Here is a 10,975-nt window from a genome sequence, read left to right on the forward strand (position 1 = left end):
AATAAACGTCAACATCTGTCGGGCGTATGTTTTCTACCAAATGAAGAACTTTGGGAGCTGTTATAGTGAAAAACGTTGCCATTGATGGAAGTAAAGTTAGCCCGCCATCATTAGAAGATTGGAAATCACGCCGTCACGACAAGACTCCACAACGTATGCCACGCCAAGGTCTGCTTACATTTATCGGAATTTACCTGACGTGACTTCGCGGACTGCAAACTACCAGGTCAGCGCAGAGAAATTGTGGTGGGGATTCGCTGCTGCAGTCTGGCCACAAGACATTCGCGAGATCGATATTTTCTGATATAAAGTGGACAATTAAATTTATAGTTTGCATGTTTTGGTATTGTATAATCTTCAGTGTGTGGCAATGTTGGATCTGTAGTGTGAATTTTAAGGATATGTTAATTGTGATGTTTTAATATAGTTAAAGGATGGAACTGGATACTTCAAATATTGGTTTGTTAGAGGAAGTAATACTCATGCTGCAAGATGAAAAGGTACAATTAGAGAATAGATTAGAAGGTGAAATTGGAAATGCTGAAAGACAAAAAATTGAAGAACATATAGCTGAAATTGATACAGATATTGATACACATAAGGCAGTGCTCCCCGAATCAGCATCTCAAGATGGTCAAGAGGTAAGACGGTCAGAAAGAGTAAAAAGGCCAACAGAAAAAATGCTTGAGTTTAGAAGGGATGAAATAACAAAAAGGGAAAGAAAGTTTATGTTCACATATGTAAACTTTAAGGCAGAAGCTCAGTTCATCAGATCTAAACTTAAGGAAGAATGCTCTAAAACTGATCTAAGTGAAATGATCATACCGTTAGAGAAATATGAATCAAAACTAAAGCAAGAATATGAGAGTTTGCGTGCATTGACCACACCATCTCAAGACATCAGAAGAAAAATGGATAGCTGCACTTCAGTCACATCTGAAATTATTGCACTCCTGAAAAGGCGTCATGCAGAAGTGGGTAACAAAGACTTTGACGCAGTGGCAGAGAAGGAATTGCTCCAAATTTTACTTCAGAGAGATGATGCCAGGTCAATCTATGGATCAACAGTATCAAGAGCTGGACAAGATAGTCAGCATGGAAGTTATGTGTCAGTTAAAAGGGCAGATGTTGCCACTCGTTTGGCCGTAAAACGTGCTGAAGTAATTAGGTAAAGGGAAATCTCTGCCCAGAGGAAGGAGGTGCTAGCTCAGCAAGAAAGGTTAAAAATGCTGGAAGATCAAAGGGAGCTTGAAGCCATGGAAGCTGAGTACAAGGTATATGCTGAAGAGGAGTCAAGGCTGATTGTTGGAAAGGTAAATGGCAGGGAAGCAAGCTCTTTGCCTCCAAATCAGCTCCCACGACAAGGTGCCATCATTTCATATGCCTAAGCTCCCCAGAGTATCTTGATCCCTCCTTGCGCTGAAAATAAACCACAACCTAAAGAGGACGAAGTCTCATTGGTTCAAGCATTGAAGGAGTCACTGGTAATGAGTAGACTTCCAGCACCAGAGCCATTCGTATTTACAGGGGACCCACTAAAATTTATCGAGTGGAGTACCTGCTTTAAAGCTTTGATCGAAGCAAGCTGTACGAATTTGGCATATAGGCTGTTCTATTTGAGAAAATATATTGGTGGAGAAGCACTTTCTGTGGTGGAAGAAACGTTTTATAGAAGTGACGAGGAAGCATACACCCAGGCTAGGGATGCATTGAAGAAACGCTATCGCCATCCTTTTGTAATTCAAAGAGCCTTCCGGGGAAAATTTAATTCTTGGCCAAAGATTGGCCCTAAGGAATGTCTAAAATTAAGGGAGTTTAGTGATTTCCTTGTTGCCTGTAGGAATGCAATGCCTCATGTGCAAGGGTTAAGTGTTTTAGATGATTGTGAGGAAAATCAAAAATTATTACAGAAACTTCCTGACTGGGTCGTCACAGGCTGGAATTGGTATGTTACTAAAGAGTTGGAGGAAGGAAGGTTATATCCAGGTTTCCGGGAATTTTCAGACTTTGTAGAAGGGGAGGCACGCATCGCATGCAATCCAGTCACCTCCCTTCATGCATTAAAGCATGTGGATGTACAACCAGGGAAGGAACAGAAGCAGAATAAAGCTAGTATCCTTGTGACATCAACGAAGTTTTCCCAGAAAACAAAATCAACATTAGAATGTGGCAAAGCTTTTAAACCCAGCTCTTCTGATCCTAATACGAGACAAATCAAATGCACCTGCTGTCAGCAAAACCATTTTATTTATAAATTTGGAAAATTTGCAGCAATGTCAATGGAGGAAAAGAAACAATGTATAATTGATAACAACATGTGTTTTGCTTGTCTCAGAGTTGGTCACATCTCTAAAAACTGTAGAAAGAGGTCCATTTGCAATATTTGCAGACGAAGTTACCCCTCACCGCTGCATGAAGATCCTGAAGGAGGAAAACCAGAAACATCACCACAAGAATGTGAAACGTCTACTGTGTTAAGCAGTATGGGAGTTAATAACAGCAATCACACTTCAATGGTTGTTCCAGTATGGATTTCATGTGCTTTAAAAAATAACTCAGAAATATTGGTCTATGCATTGTTGGACACACAGAGTAGCAATACGTTTATTGATCAAGATATTTGAGGAAGGATTCAAGCAGATACAGAATCAGTCAAATTAAAGTTAACAACAATGACTGGCAAGGGTTTGATAATGAAGTCTCGCAGAGTATGTGGACTTAGAGTGAGAGGGTACCTTTCACAAGAGTATATTGATCTGCCTCCTACATACACTAAAGATTATATTCCGCTAGATCAAGGAAGCATTCCTACACGTGAAACCACAAAGGCATGGCCCCACCTTCATAGCATAGCTGAGGAGATGCAAGATCTGCTGAACTGTCCAGCAGGGCTCTTAATTGGATATTACTGTGCTAGAGCCCTGAAACCAAAACAGGTGGTATTAGGTGAAGATTATGAGCCATACGCAGTCAAAACAGACTTGGGTTGGAGTGTAGTGGGTGCCACAACAGCTCAGTCTAGTTCTAAAGATGTAAGGGGCTTTTGTCATCGAATTTCAGTAAAGGAACTTCCATGGGTCACTCCTGTCTCTGTGATTAAGGCACTTGAAGCAGACTTTCTGGACACAAAGGTCGTAGATCGGAAAATATCTCAGGAATGTGTTCAGTTTCTTCAGCTCTTGAATGAGAAGGTTCGATGGAATACTGAAGAACATCTAGAAATGCCCTTACCCTTCAGAGAGCGTCCTCAGCTGCCAAACAACAAGCAACTTGCTTCAGTCCGATTGAAACACTTAAAAAGGAAATTTGAAAAATGTCCAAAGTATAAGGAGGATTATGTGAAATTTATGGATGGCGTGTTCAGAGATGGTGATGCAGAAGTTGTGGATTCGACACCAAAGGAGGGCAACATATGGTACATCCCACATCATGGGGTGTATCACTCTAGAAAGCCAGACAAAATCAGAGTTGTGTTTGACTGCTCTGCTACATTTGAAGGTACTTGTTTGAATGACCATTTACTTACAGGACCTGATTTGACGAACACGCTCATTGGGGTGCTGCGTAGATTTCGCGAGCACCAAATTGCAATAACTTGTGACGTGGAGAAAATGTTCCATCGTTTTCATGTTTACCCAGAAGACCAAGATTTTTTGAAGTTCCTTTGGTGGGAAAATGGGAATACAGAAAATGAAATCAAGGAGTATCGCATGCGAGTGCACATATTTGGGGCTGCATCATCTCCTGGATGTGCCAATTATAGCATGAAATACCTTGCCAGTAAGCATGAGAGGGACTACCCCTTGGTAGCAGGCTTCATTCGCAAAAACTTTTATGTGGATGATGGGCTTATCAGTATTGATTCAGTTGAGGCAGCCAAACAGCTTATTAGTGAGGCACTATAGGTATGTGCTAAAGGTAATCTACGTTTACACAAATTTGTGTCTAATAACAAAGATGTCTTGGATGTAGTACCTGAGAATCAATGTACCAGTGTCGTAAAGGATGTAGATTTGAACTACAGTGAGTCTTTAATGCAGAATGTACTGGGAGTAAAGTGGAATGTACAGACAGATACGTTTACATTCAACGTTGTTCTTAATGAAAGGGCTGCCACACGACGTGGAATTCTGTCAGTAGTTGCAAGTGTATATGATCCTTTGGGGTTTCTTTCTCCCTACATTTTGATCGGGAAAAAGGTGCTACAAGAAATGTGCAAACGTAGCATAGGGTGGGATGAACCGCTCCCCCTTGACCTGAAACCAAAATGGGAAACATGGCTCTGTGACTTGAAGAAACTTCAAGAAATTCGAATATCCAGATGCCTTATTCCTAAGAACTGTAGTACAATTCAAAGAATTGAACTCCATCATTTTTCAGATGCGAGTAGTACCGGTTATGGCCAATGTTCATATATTAGGGTTGTTGCCGATGAGAAGGTGCATTGTGCGTTGCTCATGGGTAAAGCCAGAGTAGCACCCACCAATATAGTCACTATACCTAGATTAGAACTTACTGCTGCCACAGTGTCTGCTGCAGTTAGTAGCATTCTAAGAGAAGAGCTTGAACTGAAAATAGATCAAGAATTTTTCTGGACAGACTCACATGTGGTTCTTGGGTATATTAAGAATGAAGCCAGGCGCTTTCATGTGTTTGTAGCCAATCGTGTCCAGAAAATAAGAGACCATACAGATCCAAAGCAATGGTTCCACACTGAAACAGACCAAAATCCAGCAGACCATGCGTCTAGTGGTCTGAAGGTGGCAGAGCTGATGGATTCTAGTTGGTTTACAGGACCTTCATTTTTATGGGAAAGGGAGTTTGTTACACACAGAACATCCCCAGAGCTTCTAGTAGGCGATCCAGAAGTAAAAGTCCTAAGAACAAATGCCTCTGAAGGTGAGAACTTCCTAGAAAGAATATCAAGATTCTCAGACTGGAACACAGCCCTTAATATTATTTCTCGGATTTTAAGGCTGGCAAATAGAGACAGGACAGGACACATCAGCATGGAGGAAAGAAGGATGGCTTCACATGCAATTATCAGGATAGCCCAAAGGGAGTATTTTGAAGAAGAACTGAAATGGTTTAGAGAAAAATCTCCAAAATTGCCAAAAACTCACAAGTTTTACCAACTTGATCCCTTCCTTGTAAATGGATTGCTGAGAGTTGGAGGAAGGTTGAAAAGATCTTCTACATCCTTTGAGTTAAAACATCCTGTAATTCTTCCTGCAGAAGGCATTGTCACACAGCTAATTCTTGACCATTGTCACAGGAAAACTGAGCATCAAGGCAGAGGCCAAACATTGAATGAGCTCAGAGCCAGTGGATATTGGATAATTGGTGCTAGCAAATTAGTGGCCAAGTATATTAAATACTGCGTAACTTGTAGGAAGTTACGCAGACCAACTGAAGAACAGCGCATGTCAGACCTGCCTGTTGATCGGGTAGATCCCTCACCCCCATTTTCATATATTGGAATGGACTGTTTTGGTCCCTTCTTCACGAAACAAGGTCAGAAGGAACTCAAGAGGTACGGGTTGTTGTTCACATGTCTATATTCCAGAGGCATCCATATTGAAATGTTGGAGGATCTCACGACTGATGCGTTTTTAAATGCTTTGAGATGCTTCATAGCCATTAGGGGTGCAGTGGAACAGATTAGATCAGATCAAGGTACGAATTTTGTTGGGGCAAAAAATGAGCTGGGAAAAGCATTATTGGAATTGGACAAAGTGAGAATCGCTACATACCTCGCAACGAAACAGTGTGACTTCCAGATGAATGTTCCCGAAGCAAGCCGTATGGGGGGTGTTTGGGAGCGCCAAATACGGACAGTCAGGAGTGTGTTGAGCGCTGTTTTAACAAAGGCTCCAGGAAGATTAGATGACACCTCATTGAGAACTTTCTTTTATGAAGCCATGTCTATAGTGAATAATCGTCCACTCACTACGGATACAATCAATGACCCCACAAGTGTTGAACCATTAACTCCTAATCATCTACTTACAATGAAGACACTTGCACCTCTTCCGCCTCCTGGAAATTTTGTCAGAGAAGATTTGTATGCCAAGAAAAGATGGCGAAGAGTGCAGTACTTATCGGAACAGTTCTGGAGTAGATGGCACAAGGAATATCTGATCAACTTAAGTCTCAGACAGAAGTGGCATGCACCTAGGAGGAATTTGCAAGTAGGAGATGTGGTGATTGTTAAAGAAGACAATGTTCCCAGGAATGAATTGAACCTAGCAAGAGTTGTTCAGACAATTGAGGATGATGATGGCCTTGTGCGAAAAGTAAAAATTCAAATAGGAGAGAGTGAGCTAGGAAAGAAAGGTGAACTCTTGAAAAAACCATCTTTTCTTGAGCGGCCTATTCAAAAATTTGTGGTACTAGTGGAGAGTAATGCCTAAATTGTGCTTGAATTGACATTAGCATGAATGCCTTAAAACATAGAATTTGGTATTGATTTACTTTTGTTGTACTTGGATGTTTGCTGTCTTGTGGATATGCTCCAGTTTCTAGAAAAATTACAGTGATTATTCAGTTCTGTTCAAGTAAATCTGTAATTTTGGTGGCAGTGTAACTGTCGCTAAGACGGTTATTTTATAATCACCTTCTGTTGGTTTGATTTAATGTTATTGAATGTGAAATGTATGCCAGTGCCCTCTGCTGACTGTTTCATTGATCCGTGAATACATGGTCAGGTGACGGAAGCGGGTAGGCGTAAATGCATGCTGGGAGATTCATGGAGTCGACTTGTGGTTTGTCGGCTTGTCACGGCAGGACCTGTAATAACTCCTAAGCATTTGGTCAGAAGGCACACACGGTAATTTCTATTTATTGTATTTACTTATTGTTCTGTATTGAAAGGTTGTTTGGAATTGTGGTGATGCATGAGCTGCTATTTAGCGGTAATATCATGGATCTTTTAGGATGTTCTATAAGATTAAATGCAATGCAGGAATTTAATAATATGTTTATTTTATAGTTTTTCACGATGTTTAAAGGAATAAAGACGGAATAAACGTCAACATCTGTCGGGCGTATGTTTTCTACCAAATGAAGAACTTTGGGAGCTGTTATACCACTGCCTTACCTCTAGTTGCCTGGCGGTTAGAAGAAGACTCGGCATTGCCTTGTCATCTTCCCTGCTTTCCAGTTTGTCCCAATCATAAGACTTGGGAAATATGTGACTTGACTCTTATTTGACTATCCCTGCCGGCCCCTGGAGGATGGGCTCCCCCTTTGAGTCTGGTCCCTCCCAAGGTTTCTTCCTTCTTGGGAGTTTTTCCTTGCCTCTGTCGCCTTTGACTTGCTCACTGGGGGCTTTGGGTGCGGATGCTGTAAAGCACTTTGAGACAATGTAATGTTGTGATTTGCAGAAGACACCAAGATGGGTTGTGTTGCAGATACTGATCTAGCAGCAGAGGGGCTGCAATGGGAATTGGATTTAATTAGCAACTGGGCTGATACCTGGCAGATGAAATTTAACATAGGTAAATGTAAGGTAATCCATGCACGGAGCTGAAATATAAAGTAAAGATATTTTATGGGTTCCCCGGAGATAAAGGTAGCTGATTATGAGAAAGACTTTGGTGTGTATGTTGATGCTTCCATGTCCCACTCTCGCCAGTGTGGGGAAGCAATAAAAAAGGCCAATAGAATATTGGGTTACATCTCTATGTGTGTGGAGTTTAAGTCAAGGGAGGTGATGCTATGATTATATAATTCCTTGGTAAAACCCCACCTAGAATATTGTGTGCAGGTTTGGTCACCATACCTTAAGAAGGACATTGCTTCCATGGAAAAGATACAACGTAGGGCTACGAGAATGATTCCTGGTCTTAGAGGAATGTCTTATGAGGAGAGGTTAGCAGAGCTGAATCTGTGTAGCCTTGAGCAAAGGAGACTAAGGGGGGACATGATCCAGGTATATAAGATTCAAACAGGTCTGGATGCTTTTCAGCCAAATGGCTATTTCAATATTAGTCGAAACACTAGCACTCATGGCCATAAGTGGAAATTAACAGGAGAACATTTTAAAACGAATTTGAGGAAGTAATTCTTTACACAGCGTGTAGTTAGAGTATGGAATAGTTTTCCTACTAGTTTAGCGCAACCTAAAACCCTGGGTTCCTTTAAATCAGAGCTAGATAAGATTTTGACAACTCTGAGCTATTAGCTAAGTTCTCCCCAATGGGCCGAATGGCCTACTCTCATTTGTAAATTTCTTATGTTCTTAACACTGTTTCTGACTTTGCTCATGACTCTGTGTGGCATCTTGTTAAATGTTGTCGGGAGCTTGTCTGTCTTATCCTGTCTCAGGAGAACCTGGTCCCCCACTGACACTGGTGACTATGCCGCTCTCCTGATATCAGCAGCTATTTTGTACTTCCCTTTTTGTTCTGCATCCATTTCCCGGGCCACTAGGTCATTCTGTGGAGTGCTTAGGTCCAGGAGTTTCCCTCTCATTTTTCTCTTGAAGACCAACTCAGCTGGGCTGCGGCCTGTGGTGGAGTGATTAATTGACCTGTAAACAGTCACATAGCTTCGTAATTCTTTCCTCCAGTCAAGGCCTTCATCCAGTGCGATGTGTATTCTTTTCATCATTGACGCATTTTGTTTTTCTACCTCTCTGTTGGCCTGGGCCCATTTCAGTGTTGTTTTTACATGTCTAATTCCGTTTCTCTGACAGAAATCCTGGAACTGGGATGACAAAAACTGCAGGCCACAGTCGGATCTGAGTGTGATCGGAAGGTCGTGTCGACTGAATATCTCTTCCGTGCAGTCAATTACATTGTCTGTTGTGGTTGACTGCTACTACTACTAATATTGAGTGTCCTGATGGCAAGCGCCCCAGCAGGTCGGTGTCCTGCCGGTGTCCTTCTGGTAATGGTGTTGGCCTTAAGGGCTTGGGCACGGGCACGGGCACATTACTCATACCATATCATAAATCATATACAATCAAATGAACAGGCTGGAATGCTTTATGAAACTTCTAAACTTTATACCCGTAATCAATGGTTTTCTGTGTTATACATATAAATCAGTCCTTTACCGTGTGCATAAAGCTTGAACACCGTGAGCCATCTTGTCCGGCGTGGTCCCTGCTTGGCCAGATCATTATAGCACTTAAACTTCGGTACAGCGGTCTCCATTTTTCACGTAAGCTGTCTTTGAACCCTCCTGACTCATATTTAAACTAAGAAAATCCTATCCTCATTGCCATTATTAGGTTCCCAACCTTCATACCATGAGTAATCCACTCACTCAATCACAGATACAAGTTCATAACAACTGCAACGTCCTTTATTAGCTTTCCTTCTTTGCACCGTCACTGCCCCCAAATGCATGTTCGTCATCTAGTGGAAACATCAGTACATGACAACTGGGTTGTATTCTGATGATCTAACACAGGGATGTCAAACTCATTTTAGAGAATGGGCCACACTGGAACTTGTTCAGACTCATGTGTGCCACAAAAAAGTTACGTTGATTATAAGTGATATACAATCAAATGAAAAGGCTGGAATGCTTTATGAAACTTCTGAACTTTATACAAATAATCAAAGGTTTTTCTCATACACATAACCAAGTAATTACTAAGAAGTTATGCTTAGTGATGCAATATTAGTAGTGCTAAAAATTTAATTTAAAAAATCATCGTTCCAGTGAACAGCATTTATCAGGGGCCAAATGTCAAGCACTCAATTTCATGCTCAAAATACAATCTGTGTCACAAAAGGCATTAACGACGAAATCAAGTAATGCCTTGCAGCATTTGGTGTACAGAAAGAAAAACTCCAGTTACATTTTGTCCACCAAAGTATAATGACTTAATTTTCTTAGGTGCACAGAAATCAAAGAAATGTTTCATTTTGTGCACAGAATTGTTATCAGCATCTTACATTTCTTGGACAGAAGGCTGAATGTATTTTCTTCAATAATAATAAGTTTTATTTTTATAGCACCTTTCTCACTGTCACGATCACAGGCTGACGAAGCGGCGATCGTGCTTGCAGGCGGGCAAGGACAGGCAGACAAGCAGAACTCGGGGCAAAGTACGGGGGTTTATTCGGGCTTCGGGGAGCCGGGAACATTGGACGCAGACTGACATCAATGACGGACAAGGGAAACCGGGGAGACCAGGACTTAAATACACAGGACTAATCAAAGTAACTAGACAAAGCTGGAGACGATCAGGGAAATACACGTGGGTAATCAGGGGGCGTGGCACACACGAGGAGCGGACGAGCCGGGTATGACACTTACACTCAAGGACGCTTTACAATGCAAACAATGATATAGAAAACAATGCACACGGAACAGCAACAATAACAACAGAACAACAACAGCAGTGTTACGTAGTAGCAGTTACATTACAGCATTTGTGGAATAAATGAGTTTTTAACTGAAGCTTGAAAATGGTAAGTGATTGTATCTCGCGCAGACTGTGAGGAAGTGCGTTCCATAATGTAGGTGCTGTCACACTGAACGCCCTGCCACCCATAGAAGATAATCTGAATTTAGGTACGGTAAGAAGGTTGGAGCCCAGTGATCTTAGTGTGCGAGCAGAGGTGTATGGAAGAAGAAGGTAAATAATAAAAAGAAAGCAATTTCATTCACAAAATGACTTTTAATCAACTAAATAAATTCATTTTGTGTACAAAATGCATTTAGTGAGTGAAAGTCATGTTGTGGACGAAATGCATTTTGTCAACTACATAATTTCAATTTGTGTGTCTGACCTGATTTGTTGGGGACAGTATAACTCGGGGGAAAGTGGCATGCTAACAATTGGAAGGAATCCCGGCCGAGATTTTTCATTGGCTTGGCTTAAAAATATTAAAAGTGTTATAAATATTGTGACACTAATGAGTACATATGGCGGTAAAAGTATGACCCCAGGAGTTATTTGAATTTTGATTTCATTTTTAATTCAAGTTAAATAAAAATTACACATCTGCAGAAT

Source organism: Brienomyrus brachyistius, unplaced genomic scaffold (genome assembly GCF_023856365.1).
Source record: "Brienomyrus brachyistius isolate T26 unplaced genomic scaffold, BBRACH_0.4 scaffold51, whole genome shotgun sequence".
In the NCBI taxonomy this organism is placed as follows: domain Eukaryota; kingdom Metazoa; phylum Chordata; class Actinopteri; order Osteoglossiformes; family Mormyridae; genus Brienomyrus; species Brienomyrus brachyistius.